The 13,887-nt window shown below is 33.4% G+C and overlaps 1 protein-coding gene across 1 annotated transcript in view; it reads left to right on the top strand.

The window, feature by feature from the left end:
• Positions 1-253: 253 nt before the first annotated feature.
• LOC148279254 (putative chitinase 10) overlaps positions 254-13,887 on the top strand; it is a gene marked incomplete at its 3' end in the record, with an annotated part of 75,737 nt that continues 62,103 nt past the window's right edge. The window contains exon 1 of the mRNA XM_088230234.1: positions 254-441. The remainder of the gene's footprint in view (positions 442-13,887) is intronic.

The following is a 13,887-nucleotide window of genomic DNA, read 5'->3' as shown; positions in this document are numbered from 1 at the left end:
ACCACTACATTACGAAGCCGATAGTCAAAATCCATGCACATTAAATTATTTATTTTGGATATACCTACTCAAAATATTCTTCATGAAAATAAAATTTAATTGTAAGTAACAAAACGATAAAATTTGCAGTTTTATACATAAAAAAACACTTATTTTATTGATATTTTAAAATCATCCCTTAGCGACGAAAGAGTGGGGGCGCAGCCTCGGGTCCCCGGGAGGTATATAAGGCCCTCCCCGGCTGGCGAGCACCAGACCCCGCCGTGCCGGGCTCGACTCATCACCTCCTCCTGTTCGGTGCTGCTACCGGCCACTGTGGACGATCGGTAACGACGGAAACACACTTAGTCACATTAGTGTCGTGTTTTTCTTGTGACAGTTTAGTTCCGGAGACGCGGAAGGAATTCAGACACATTTGATTGTCCCAGTTTCCTGATAAGGGTGAGTCATTGATATATTGGTATACAAAATGTTGTTAGCTGTAAATATTCCCTAAAAAAAATGTTTCGTCGTGATCGTAAACAACGACGAATCTGCGAAAAACGCGATTTGACTTATTTTATTTTTTGTAAGGCTTTGAAAAAATAAATTTGTATCAAAGGATATACTTTTGTACTTATCGAGTTGTGACATAATGGAAAACACTTTTAAAAACAGTTGATCTCATGTAAAGTTGAAGAAAATCAGATGCGTCGTTTTTCTGCGCTCATGACGATTTTTTTGCGTTGTATTTTAGTTGACGCATTTTTATACGGAAGCCTCAACGCGTGGGCAACCACAAAACCCTTATTTTTTAGAACTGATTTATTGATAGTGATTAAAAAAAATATATAATTCTATTAAATCATGCATTCAATTATGAACCTAATAATTTTAAATACAGCAGGCACTCAAAACATATATAGTAAAATGAAAATATATTTTTGGAGCAATTTATTTTTTTGAAATTTACGTATTGCCTGCTTACGTACGTATTACATTTGGTACATTGATTTCAATGCATTATACATTATAATAAATGTTATTTAATATTTGTATATAGTCTCTTCGCCAGTACACCGATTAAACCAACATGCAAATCAAAATTAAATCGCTATACTTAAGATAATATTTAGTTTTATATCAATGATCTTTTCACCGTATACTATTTACCAGTCTTAAGATGCCCATTAAAGGGTGAAAGTGCTAATTCGTCAAATAAATAAGAAATATTTAAATATAACTAATTATTTGATTACAATGGAATTCATATTTAAATTTGTTGCAACAGAAAGGGAAAACATATTTTTGAGAAGGGAATATGGAAGTCTAGGCATTTACAGGGTTTATGACCTGTCATTGGCAGGTTAAAGTGACCACTTTACATACTGTGTAACATTCACCATTTTGCCTATGTTTGAACATCCATATTTCTTTAATTCTTCCATTTGTTGATTTTAGTGAAGTTAAAGAGCTTAAACCTTTAATGTTGTGAAGAGATTCCCCTGACTGAATTATTTATTCTTCTTGGACCAATTGGTTCTCAATCCAGTCTTTTGTCCACAAATATTTGGACAAACTCAAATATTGAAATTATAAGTGTTTAAAAACTAAGTGTTTTTATTTTAATGTTTATTGCTTACACTACAAAGTTGGTGTTTCAAACTTGAAAAAAGATACATTTGACCTCGGGAACGTCAGCGAAGGACAAATAAATCCTGTGCCCGTAGCGGAGAAAAGCAGTAGCTGAGTGAAATAATTCTTATGCTTTTCTCTCACATCAATACAAGTTTCAGATCTTTAGTTTCCTAATTGCATGTTCCTAACGAAAACCAAACAATCCCAAGTTAAAAGGCTCTCTTATATAGATATCTAGACGTAACATACGTATGTACTCCTATCTCGAAAAGTTTGCATCTCTTTTGAGGTGTATCTAAATATTTCATTGAATTAATTACCGACTCATCAATTAAATATTCACGTACGGTTTTCCAGCGTGCCGGTATTTTGCATATTTTTAATTGAACGAACCTCAGACGTAAACTCATTGATATTTCGTATACCTATGTATTGTTGATTTCATATTTTGATCAAGGCGGCTCCATTACTAGCGTTTTAGCCATTATCCCAAAATATTTGCCGCGGACTAGTTTTAAGATCAACTTTCGTACCTAACTAACTGTTAACCGTAGTATGTGTCAATATTTTTATACTCATTATGAAACAAATCCACTATTTTATCTGCTTATTTTAATTTGTAGTATTTTACGTTTAAAATAAACAAAAATATAGCAAACATATTACAATAGAGATGAAGAACATTTTAGAGAAGGTGTTTTAGAAGTCTGGCCATTTATTTATATATACGCCCAATGGACATTTTAAGGACATATTTATATACATATAAAATTATTACAAAGGAAAATAGAGAGACACAATGGTACATAGTAGACTTGGTGGGAGTGGAATCGGGGGATAGGTTTTTATAATTGAATTTGTTTCAGTGATCGTTTGAAAGAAGACAACTTTTTATGAAAGAAATCAAGACTGGTATGTTTGTTGGCAGACCTAAGAATTCTGGGCATAGGGAATGAAAACCATAGTTAGTTCTATGGTTATCGGTATGAAAGAGTAAGTTTTGTCTGAGGTTTCTAGTTGGGATATTTAATTTTAGTGAGCTCAGTAGTTCAGGCGCATCGAAGAGTGAGTTAAGAATTTTAAATAGGACTGGAAGGTCGGATTTATTTCGACGATCTTGAAGAGAAGATATATTTAAGCTAATTTTAAACTCATTATCCGTATATTGGTGGCATAAGTGGCATAAGCCCAAACTCCAGCTTATCTTTCTTAAAAATCGATGTTGAACTGATTTAATGTTTTTTTTTTAAAGTCTGTTTATTGATTCTCACAAAAAAATGTGTGAGCTAATTTATTTTTCAATCCTGGGAGCAAGACTCTACGAAAATCTTAAAAGTGTAAATGATCTGTCGTTGGCTGGTTTAAGTGGCCACTTTACACACTGAGGCACATTCACAATTCTGCCCAAATATAGGCAGAATAGAGAATTTGCAGTGTGTAAAGTGGCCGCTTAAACCAGTCATTGACAGGTCATAAGCCCTGTCTCTCTGTCACTGGCTGGACAGGTCACAAGCCCTGTAGAGCTTGTCCTCAAAAGTGTTTTAATTTTCCCTCTGTGTTGCAACAAATTTAAACCTTTTTTAACATAACTTTTATTGATGCATTTAGGCATTAAAGGGTTAGAGCAATCCGCGATGGGACGTATCGATAGATACCTGTTAGTCATTCGATAAAAAAATAATTGAAGCTTAATCGGTAGAATCCGAGCACATCTTCTAATAGGTACGTATTTGGGAGAGCCAAACTGATTCACCTGACGAGGGAGGGGTATTGAACTTACTATTGCGTAAGACTTGCATAGTTTAGTAAGCGATACACGGCCAATTTACAAACAAAATATATTCCATCGACATCCGACAGGTGGGTTTATTATTTTATATAAATATATATGTTTTAGATTAGATATCTTTATAAATATAACTCTTCTGTACGTGTGATGTCACTGAACTCCTCCTAAACGGCTTTACCGATTTACGTGCGGTTTTTAGCGAAATATAGATCATTACGCTGCGCATGTTCGTAAATATTAAAATTTCCAATAGAATCTGTAAAAACAAAGTTAGAAGCATAAATCTTTTTTCATCGACCTACCAGGGTTGCATTCGATGAGAATGCATATTAAAAAAATGGAAGGATGTTGTTTTTTGTGCTTAAATAAAGTTTGTTGTTAAAAGTTTACAAACAGAATCTGATTTTTCCTTTACATTCTTTATATTTATTTCTTTTTACTGGATTTTCGGTAAAACTAAAATAATATTCGCTCACATTCCGTACATTTTTAAAAATAGCATTCACGAATTAAGTGCACCAACCCTTTTTGTGAGATGAGCTGAGTTTGACATCTGTAAAATGAATTCTATATTTGAATATAAATTATTATATATTTTGGAATTCAACCATAAACAAGTACTTAGGTACCCACTGAAATGCAATATTTGAATATTAATAATTTTCAGTTTTGAAATTCAATCATAAACAAGGACATATGTACCTACTTATCAATGAATAGTCTTTTTCCAAACAATTAGCAGGCAAGCCAACGTTCGGGCAGGACAACGTCTGTCGGGTCCGCTAGTATATTTATATAATCCTAGAATCAAAGTTTTTTAATATTCATTTCTAATTGTAACTAGTATTTCATGGATACATTTGGAAGGAAGGAGGTGCTGTATCGGTACACGAACTAACACCAGTACCTGGGCAGTACGCAGTACACGTGTGCAATGGCCACGTGGGAGAGTTCGCTATTTTGTCGTCACTACCGCTCGAGAGGCACTTATTATACTAGTGCCAGAGTGAAGCTATTATGACATAAAGCCCTTAGAAAATCCATTTACAGTGTAACGACCTCCACTTCTATGACATAACTGTTCTAATACAAATAATGAGATTTTCTGTATAATTATACAATTGATTGATAATTATCCATCATTTTAATGAATAAACAAAATGACGTTTTTTTTTAGTTCAAGTACACAAATTTACGTACTTTGGCGGACTTATTGCTAAAATCAATATTTTCCAGCCAACCAAAAAACGGAATGGTCAAAAAAATAATTTGTCGAAATTTGTACTTAAAGAAAAAAAAACGTTTTCACCGGAAATCGAAATGCGAGCCTTTTGGCATCAGTAAAGAATATTAGCCATTAAACCATGGAGGCCGCTATTTAAATCAAAACTTCAATGTGTGAAAATGTTTTGTTCATTATTAGTATTTTAATATTTTATTTAAAAAGTTATAAAAAATATATACAAATGCGAATAATGAAAAGTAAATATAACAGCATACCAAGGGTTGAAAAAAAAAATGGAAATAAAATATAAAGTACAAAAATCTTTTTTTTAATAATTACCATCTACATGTACTCGTATATAGGTAAATGTAGCAAATAAAAGCATTCATTTGTAAATCGGAACAAAAATAACCTCTCTACTAGCTAATTATGCAACACATAATAAAACATTTTATTTAACACCGGACAATATTTTATCCAGAGAAAACGGATACAATGCAAGAAGTGTAAAGTATACGATAATTTAAAAATAACATAATAGCAGAAAAAAATGTATAATAAACGATATAAACGAATAAAATGAAAAGTTTTAATGCGATGAAACATTTTAATGCGAAATTAAAATTAACATGACTAATACCTATTAATTTAAATAACATTTCGGTACACTGGATCGATCTTCATCAGCGAAATAATCAAATCTTCAAAAACAATAGATTGTCAGTTGAATCCTCTTGCCCGAGGCAGAACCAGATAGCGATCAATGTCGCACATATAAGTTGCCTGACATTCAAAGCACTTTTTTCATTTTAGACTCGCTAAATAAAATATTATATCGATGAAGACCTGTTTGCAACTTGTGATTTGCATCAAATATCGTCCCAACTGGTATTTTTAAGGAGATACGTATCAAGAAGGATTGTTAATGTATTCCAGAGATCGGCAAGCTTTATTTAGAAAGGGTCAAATCGTAAAAGCTTGAAAACAGACTTGATTATATAGGTATGTATTTATATGGGTCATTGAGGGAGCAAAGCATAAGTAAAGCAAAAAAAACAGGAAAATCCTAGTTCGTATCGGGGGATGTTGAAAAACAATTAGTTTGTATGTGAAGTTAATATATGTCCGATATTATATTCCATAGGGAATAATTTCTTCGTCTTTGATGAAATATCCTTTCATAGATAGTTAAAAACCTAGTACGCTAAGGTTTCATTTTTTTAAAATAATTTTTGCGTTTTTACGATTTACCCGAATATTTAAATTTTGTAGTAATTTCCGTTTAGTCGTAAAAAACCGTGTTAGAAAATGTGAAACAAATTCCGCGAGTCCGCGACACTACCCGCGGTACTGTAACTCGTATCTTCCTTACCTAAATTATTATTGGAAAAAATCAGTTTTATCTTTTTGAACCGGGTGGTAATAATATGCATTTAGAAAAACAATTTCATAAATAACAACAAGAAAATAGTTAAATAATAATCAGGTATAATTAACACGTTATATTTTTATGTTATCAATCAATAAAATGTCAATACTTTACTGGCCCGTGTTTATTAAAAATAAATGAGTACTTTAAAATGAGTACTGTGCGTTATGTGGGTATGTGGCGAACTATCGGGTTGGATTTGGATTATCGCGTGGGCCACGGAGCGTAATTTGACAACCTCTGATGTATTCCATTGTTCGGTCGTAGTTCTACTATCCAAACAAGTGATACTATGTTTAATTAATATCGTATCACATGATTATTATTTCTAAATGATGCAACCGGGAAAATATAATGCTCGTTCTCAGGTAGAGCATTTCGTTAGTGCCTATTAAGATAAGGTAATAGCACCATCAGATTGATCATAAGTATGTAATACATTTAAATAAATATATTATACTTGACCGACGCGACGTAATTGATTTTTTTTCTTTAAATTACAAAACAAACAATTTAACCATTAATAAAACAAAGCCTTAAGAATTATTTTGAAAAAAAACCGATGTATAAGTGTAAATTCGATGTTAAATAAATTAAAAGTACTAACATAATAAATTATGTTAGTACCTTTAATTTATTATTACCAAAAAAAGGTATAAGAAGCAAATTTAGAAATCTTCATTGAAGGAATTACTGAGATATTTGTAAAAAACTTTGAAAAAAGAATTGTAAGATTTCAAATTGTGCTTCACTTACTCAATGGAGAATGCCAAGTTTGTGGTGTCAAGTAGTATAATTGAAATCAGTTTTTGCAAGATTTAGAGACAGATTTGAATTACCCTATTATTTATATAAGTAGCTTTTTATGTAAAGTTTATTATGGCATCAATAACTATTTTTTAATGACAAGTTTTTTGTGGAGATTTGTACGTTTGCTTCTAATACCCTTATTTCTGCGCGATTTTATCAATGAAAACAGACTTTTTGAAAAAATGGATCTAAGCCAACATGAACATGATCACAATACCGGAGAAATGTAAGGATCAGACTCCGATTATAAAAAGGCGAAATCACAAAATTATGATAAAAGGAAACAACATTTATGAAGAAAAAAATAAGAAATTCAACTAGAAGGTTAAGAAATGCGTGTTAAACAACTTATACATAAATTATATGTACATTGTGATTATCAGAGCACATATGTTTATGTGATTCAAGAATCAAAATAAAAAACATTCAAAAAAATTAATTGAGAATTACTTCGCAAAGACGGCGATTTTAATTATGATTTTCGCCTTTTTAATCTCTTTCTTCGTATTATACGTAGCTCATTTTACATCCTTTTTTAATCGAGATCCGCGTACTTGATACCCTGCGGGTTGTGCCCAAGAGAGCGGTCGCTTTCAAAATAATAACCCGTAAACCTGTTGAACGTTTATAATTAATTTTTCTTTATAGATTATTTACTTATCCCAAATTATTCACGCGATACGCAGATAATAAGCATTGATAACAGAAATAAACAAAGAACATACAAAGAAGTACCTAATCAAATGAATAGTAAGCAGGTTACAATTCGGAATCTCATTTTTCATTTATGGGATGGTATGTAAAATGTATAAATTTATTTTAGACTAGCGACAACGGTCATCTGTTACATGCTGGAGAATTCGGCCTCTCGGGCCCCATGTAACAGGCCCTCGGGCCTCCGCTTTATCTTACCCAAAAAAGCGAGACATTTTTTCGGAATGAAAAGGTTCCCTATTCAAATAATGACGTCGATCGTTCGCTCCGTTGCGCCAAGAAACACAAACAAACAGACAAACACGCTTTCACATTTATAATAATTATTAGTACCGATGTGTTAATTAATTGAAATTAAAAATGGCTGTGACGTGAATGTCAATTTTTTTATTATAAACATAGCGTTATTTTCTATAAAACCACCTCGTGGACGTTCTAAACGCAAGAAATGATGTTAAGTCTAATTGTAAGATAGGGTACTTTAACTATTGTATTGTAAATCTCATCATTAAGGACTGTTAGTTGTTGACTCTAGGAGAGACTATCGTAGAATGCTCTTCTAGGATGTAAGGGTATGTACATACGAGTACATATATATTTTAAATATATTGTTGTCAATTTTATAAATAAATGTTAATGAATAAAAGCGGAATAGTGCAAAGATTTCAACAAACTAATCCATCGATCTCTTTTAAAAAAAATAATTATTCGCTGGGAAAATGAAAAGAATCAAAGCCTAAAATACAATTAAAACAATAATCAATAGGATAAAAAATAGTTATCATTTACGAGTATTATAAAGCCTTTAATGTCAATGAGGAACTTTAGCCCTACGGGAAATTGGATACAAAAAATGTTTTCTTGAGCGCGGTAAAAATATAGAGCATTAAAAAAATATACGAAAAAATAACAAAAAAAGGAAATACTTTGAACGATATCATTAGTTCATATGAATCAACCAATGATAAGAGAGTCGTGAAAGATATCCGATTTACTTACCGTGAACGGACAAATTGGCAGAACTGACCGAGAATAAGCGGAAAAGAACCTCTGACATCCCATGTGGAGCAATTTCAGAAATACAAAACTCTAAAAAATTAGCGCTGATAATACGAAATATATTTTGTTTAAATGTAATTGTTGGTGTAGTTTAAAAGTCTAAACAAATACGAAAAAACCTCTGAACTTCCTCATTAAAAAAATAAATAAACAAGTATTTTATTTAGAAACGATAAAATCTTTCCTTTTTACTCAAATCAATAATCTCCGGTCTACAAAAGCGGAGGTTAAACTCGTTCATGTTATACACATTAAAATACTTGTAATTTTATAACCAGCAACACCTGTCAATAGTCTGCATACCCACGTGGGGAAAACGGGTAATAATATTAACAGTAGGTTAATTTTAATCTTCAAATGATTGCATTTAAATCCCACACTGTGACTACCAGATTACGGTAGACCAATAGCCCAAGTTTACCGTATCTGTTACAGTGTGTCTTATTGCCTACTTCTGAATGGTCTCGGAGGCACTAAATGTAATATAGTAACACTTTAACACGATAATGAAGCCTTATCCACATTTTATCTCTGGTTCTTGGAGACCGCCCCTAATCTAAACTTTTTTTTGTTTTAAAGGAATGATCAGCTCAGCGTATTTTAGAGGATTGTTAGCAGATGGGAAAGAGGAGGATATGGAAAGAGTTTTGAAAAATATTAAACACCCAGAACAGTTGAGCAAAGAAAATGTTGTGGATTTTTTTTATTGCAACTGCCGGAAATCGAATCCACGATGCCACTTTTACAGGTGCCCGTGTAACCAACTACCCCACGTTTACCTATGTTTTAACGTTTCTTCTGCTGAAAGTGAAAATTGAGTAACTATTTCCGCCTCGTATCTTGGCGGCTGGTGCATTAGTCTACCACGTTTGAGGTTCTGGGTTCGATTTCTAGCAGGATGGACCGAAAGTAGTGTTAAAAATGTGTATATACACTGCAATATTTTAGTGTCCCCGGGCTAGCACTTGAAGCGTAAGACTGATCACCTTACTTACACGTAACAAAATATCAAAATACACTAAATTTGGTCTACTAGTGCAGTGTTTTTTGATTTTAAAGACGTTCAGTTGCGGATAGAGAAATGATGATACTCATCTGACCGAATTGTTTCTCCAGAAATTAAAATTAGAATAGAGTGGATTGATATTTATTGTATTATATTTTATTTTCATTTTTATTTATTTAAGAATAGTCAAAAGCACCAACCAGCACGTTATGAATCCGACTGATCTCCATTTGATGTAATTTTGCAGAAATTTTACAAAATAGTTTACTCGTACTCTCAAATGTCATATCGTGTGGATTAACTAACTCTGTGAAATAGCACAACGCCAACGGTTGGCGAATGCCGAATGTTGCTAGTAAGAATTATTAAATCATTATTTATGGTTAGTCAATCTCCTTGTAGATCCTGGCTTCCGTGACTAGAGAGAAGTCTGCATTTAGTATCCACTTCTGGCACGCGCTCCTTCAATGCCATTGTCATGTAAATAGTCAACCGTGGCTTATGGCATTGTTATAATGTTATGTAGATTAAGTGGCAGCCACCTTGTTCCTGAAGTGCGCAGAATGTGCACCTGATAGTTATTGCTCGGGTGTATTTTGGGATTCTTCGGCAAGTAAACATTGCCTTGAAATCACAAGTTCGTATTACGTAATAAAAATATACTCGTCGATAATGAGGCCAAAATAATAACAATGTACGTATATTAAATTAATAAGATATTTAACACATATTTCTTAACCTTCTGTTTGAACTTTGTTTTTTTCTTTCTTCATAAATGATTTTTCCCGTTTTCTATTTTTTTTTTCTCTTATTTCAAACAAAATTGAAAACAAGCTACTGTCGTGATTTCTTACATTTGTAAGATGTACAATGAAAAAAATACCATCATCATCTTCCTTCTGCACACAAAAGTACACAGCACGCGCGGTCCGTTCATAGATTTGATGGGATTAATGCTTCCTTTATAATGTAACTTCTAAACAATCAGTAGCTACCTATTTTCTATATAAAATAAAATCATCTGAAAGTTAACTAATATTTTAAGTAACTACAAGAAACATTTTTAAATTGGTTTGTTGTTAATCATGGTGATCTGAGATATATTCGATATTGCAAAAAACCCACCAACAACCCTTTTCCTGGGCAGTTATTCATTTATTTATTTTTTATATATACGGCCTAAGCCAATTACAACAGTTACATGAAGAAACATAAATGCAAGAAACTGAACAAAAAGAACATAAAACTATTTGGCAAAGACAAACAAGGGCAAAACAATAATTGTATACAATATATTCAAAAAAACGAAAGACCTAAAACTTTGAGCTAAACCATGCCAATCCAACTTCATCCCACACCGTTTAGTCGCGAAGAGATCTACGAAAAGCCGGAAGATCTATCCCAAAAAATTCCAAGTCGTGTGATGAATTGACTGATCTACACATTCTGGACATTGGGGCATAAAAACCAAAGTTGCTCAAAGAAGATTTGATAAATAGATTTTGACTTCTGGTGACACGGTTGGGAACATGAAAAGAAATTAATTGCAACAGAGATGGGACATCACTTAAAGCATTAAGTATTTTGAAAATGCATATAAGGTCCATCTCAGTTCTACGTCTCTCCAATGAAGACAAATTAAGAGATTGCTCTATTTTAAAAATAGGAATAATTACCCCTTTGTAATCCGAGCAACCATGCCACTTTTCTTAGAAAACGGTGTTGGACAGACTCGATATGGTCAATATGAGTCCTGTAGAATGGAGACCAAATAGGAGAAGCGTATTCTAGATGGGGTCGAACTAGTGAGCAATAAAAAGTTTTGATGGTATTAATATTTTTAGTTATGCTCAAAACGAAGTAAAATTCACTGCACCTCGTCTAACTTTAAAATAAGGAACTGCTGAACTTTTTTTCACTGATATGAAAGATATCAATATCCAAAGAGATACGGTTGAGTGAAGACTTTGCTCTTCCTACTGGCATTACCATCGGCAGGTTGGTTCTGCAAGCAGGAAGATAAAGCAGCTTAAGCTGTCTGTGTCTAAGGCAGTCATTAGGAACATAAAGAAAAATACTCTCCATTACACCTATGTTGATCGTAATACCACGGATCAATCGGAAAAAATACATAAGAAAGTATGCATTTCTTCTTTTCTCCAAACTATTGTAGCCAAGCATTCCCAGTATGAAGTCAGACGGGTACAACCACGGATAATAATGTACATAAGCGTGTAAAATAAAGATATTGAAATTGACAAAAATTGAAATTCATAAACACGATTACCACATAAGACTTCCAGCAAACCCATGCCGATCCATCTTCATCTCACACTGATATTATAATCCCTTCGCAGGACCGTCATCAAGGACACGAATGTTACTATTGAAAGTTTAGTTTGCACCGTTTAGCATGACGCGCCATGTGCTTCTAGAATAACAATGACGTGCAGAATGCAACGTGACGTGCTCCTCCTTCCCTTCTTCCCTCCTTCCTCCCCCCGATAGGCCCGGAGGAGCACGCACCGCCGCCAGTGACTTTCATGCCGCAATAAGGACCCACTAATTGAGGTCAACTAAACAATACACCTTCATTATCCGCGACCTCCTTACCTGTTGTACCCGGGGACGATTATTCTGATGAATTTCAATATTTTGTCATTGATTTATTCCACCTGATGATTACTCATTGATATGGTCAGCAAATTTGTAGGAATTAGTAATGATTTATTAATCGATTGGAAAAATCGGATGAATCAAAATCAGGAACCTTAGACTAATTTTTTTTCTTTTTAAGAATCGCTAATAAGAAAAGAAAAAAAAGCAATATTTCTTTTAGTCCACTCCTGTCTAGTTTTAAAGATCGTATCTATCTCACTTCACACTTCCCGTCGTTGAAAGAACAATATGAATAAAACACTTGACTCCATAATATTATATGTATCAATAATGTAATATTTCGTTTTCACTGTAAAAATAAAATAGGATAGGATTCATTGGTTCATTATACCTTGATAAAGAACCTTGTGTAGCTTTAAAACCGGTCGGTAGAAAAAAAAAGTGGTTAAAAACTAAGTTGTTTAATATTTATTTTATCACAATGCATTATATTCTGCAAGACCAACAGTATTAAACCTCCACATAAAAGCAACGTCCTGAAGCACATTAAATTCGTTTGTACCATGAAGATATGAAGAACAAAGTAAAGTGACATATAGAGAGACCACAGGGTGTGGTAGCGTCAGTCAGCCCAAACAGTCAGCTTAAAGAGTCAGCCCAACCAAGTCAGCTCAACGCAGTTACTCAGTTCCAGCAGTTGTCCGAGTGGCATCGCATCGACACATCATCGCCATTGCTTTCATGTTCCGCAAAAGTTCCGTATATTTATTTTCCATGTAATAAATACACCTTGGAACACCAAAACCATGTTTTACATCAATATCCAATTGGGGTAGGATCTCCAATCCTCAACAAGCAAATCCTAGAGAATATTGCAAAGTAAAACAACCATTGAAACCAATATTTCTCATTGACCCTGCCAGGAACTGAACTCAGGACTTCAAGCACGATTAGCGAACGCACTCACTACACTATGAGGCGGACTTATCTCCACCCGATTTCTTTGTTTTGGATTTATCACCTGAGGTTCACAAAATCAAGAAAGGAGTGGTGCGTTGGGATGGACATGTAGAGCAAATAGACAGCAAAGAATGGCTAAAATGACTTACGATGTAAACGTTGATGGATGCAGAAAACGAGAAAGACTGAAAAAGTCATGGCACGACCAAATTCAACAAATACTGAAAAATAGACATGTAAAAAATCGGAATAATCGGCGTGCGTTTTATCCTATCCGCCTACCCGGATGATGGTTTTGTAATAAATAGATCGGTTTTCTCCATTGTCTAATGATTGATAATTGAACGTAGTTATGCAAAAAGCAGGTACAATTTCGAAAACATGAGATATTGGTGTTATCGGGTGCAGTAAGGTCAATTTTATCTTCCGCTAAAAACAATCAGGCCGCTTTCATACAAAAAAGCTGTAATGATCACCTGAAAATAGTGCCGATCACAAAAACGGTATTTGTCCATTTGCAGAAAATACCCATAGCACTAGAAAAACCATCAAAACCGGTAAATACTTAATTAGATTCTTGTTCGTATTATAAAAAAAAACGAATGTATTTATTGTTTATCATTTTTCAAAGTCAAAAATATTCCAACTGTTGTATAGAT

This window comes from Micrasema longulum, unplaced genomic scaffold (genome assembly GCF_059751315.1).
Source record: "Micrasema longulum isolate JH-2025_06_02 unplaced genomic scaffold, ASM5975131v1 h1tg000740l, whole genome shotgun sequence".
NCBI classification, from domain to species: domain Eukaryota; kingdom Metazoa; phylum Arthropoda; class Insecta; order Trichoptera; family Brachycentridae; genus Micrasema; species Micrasema longulum.
Note: the sequence above shows the minus strand (reverse complement) of the source record. Positions and strands in the feature narration are given on the sequence as shown.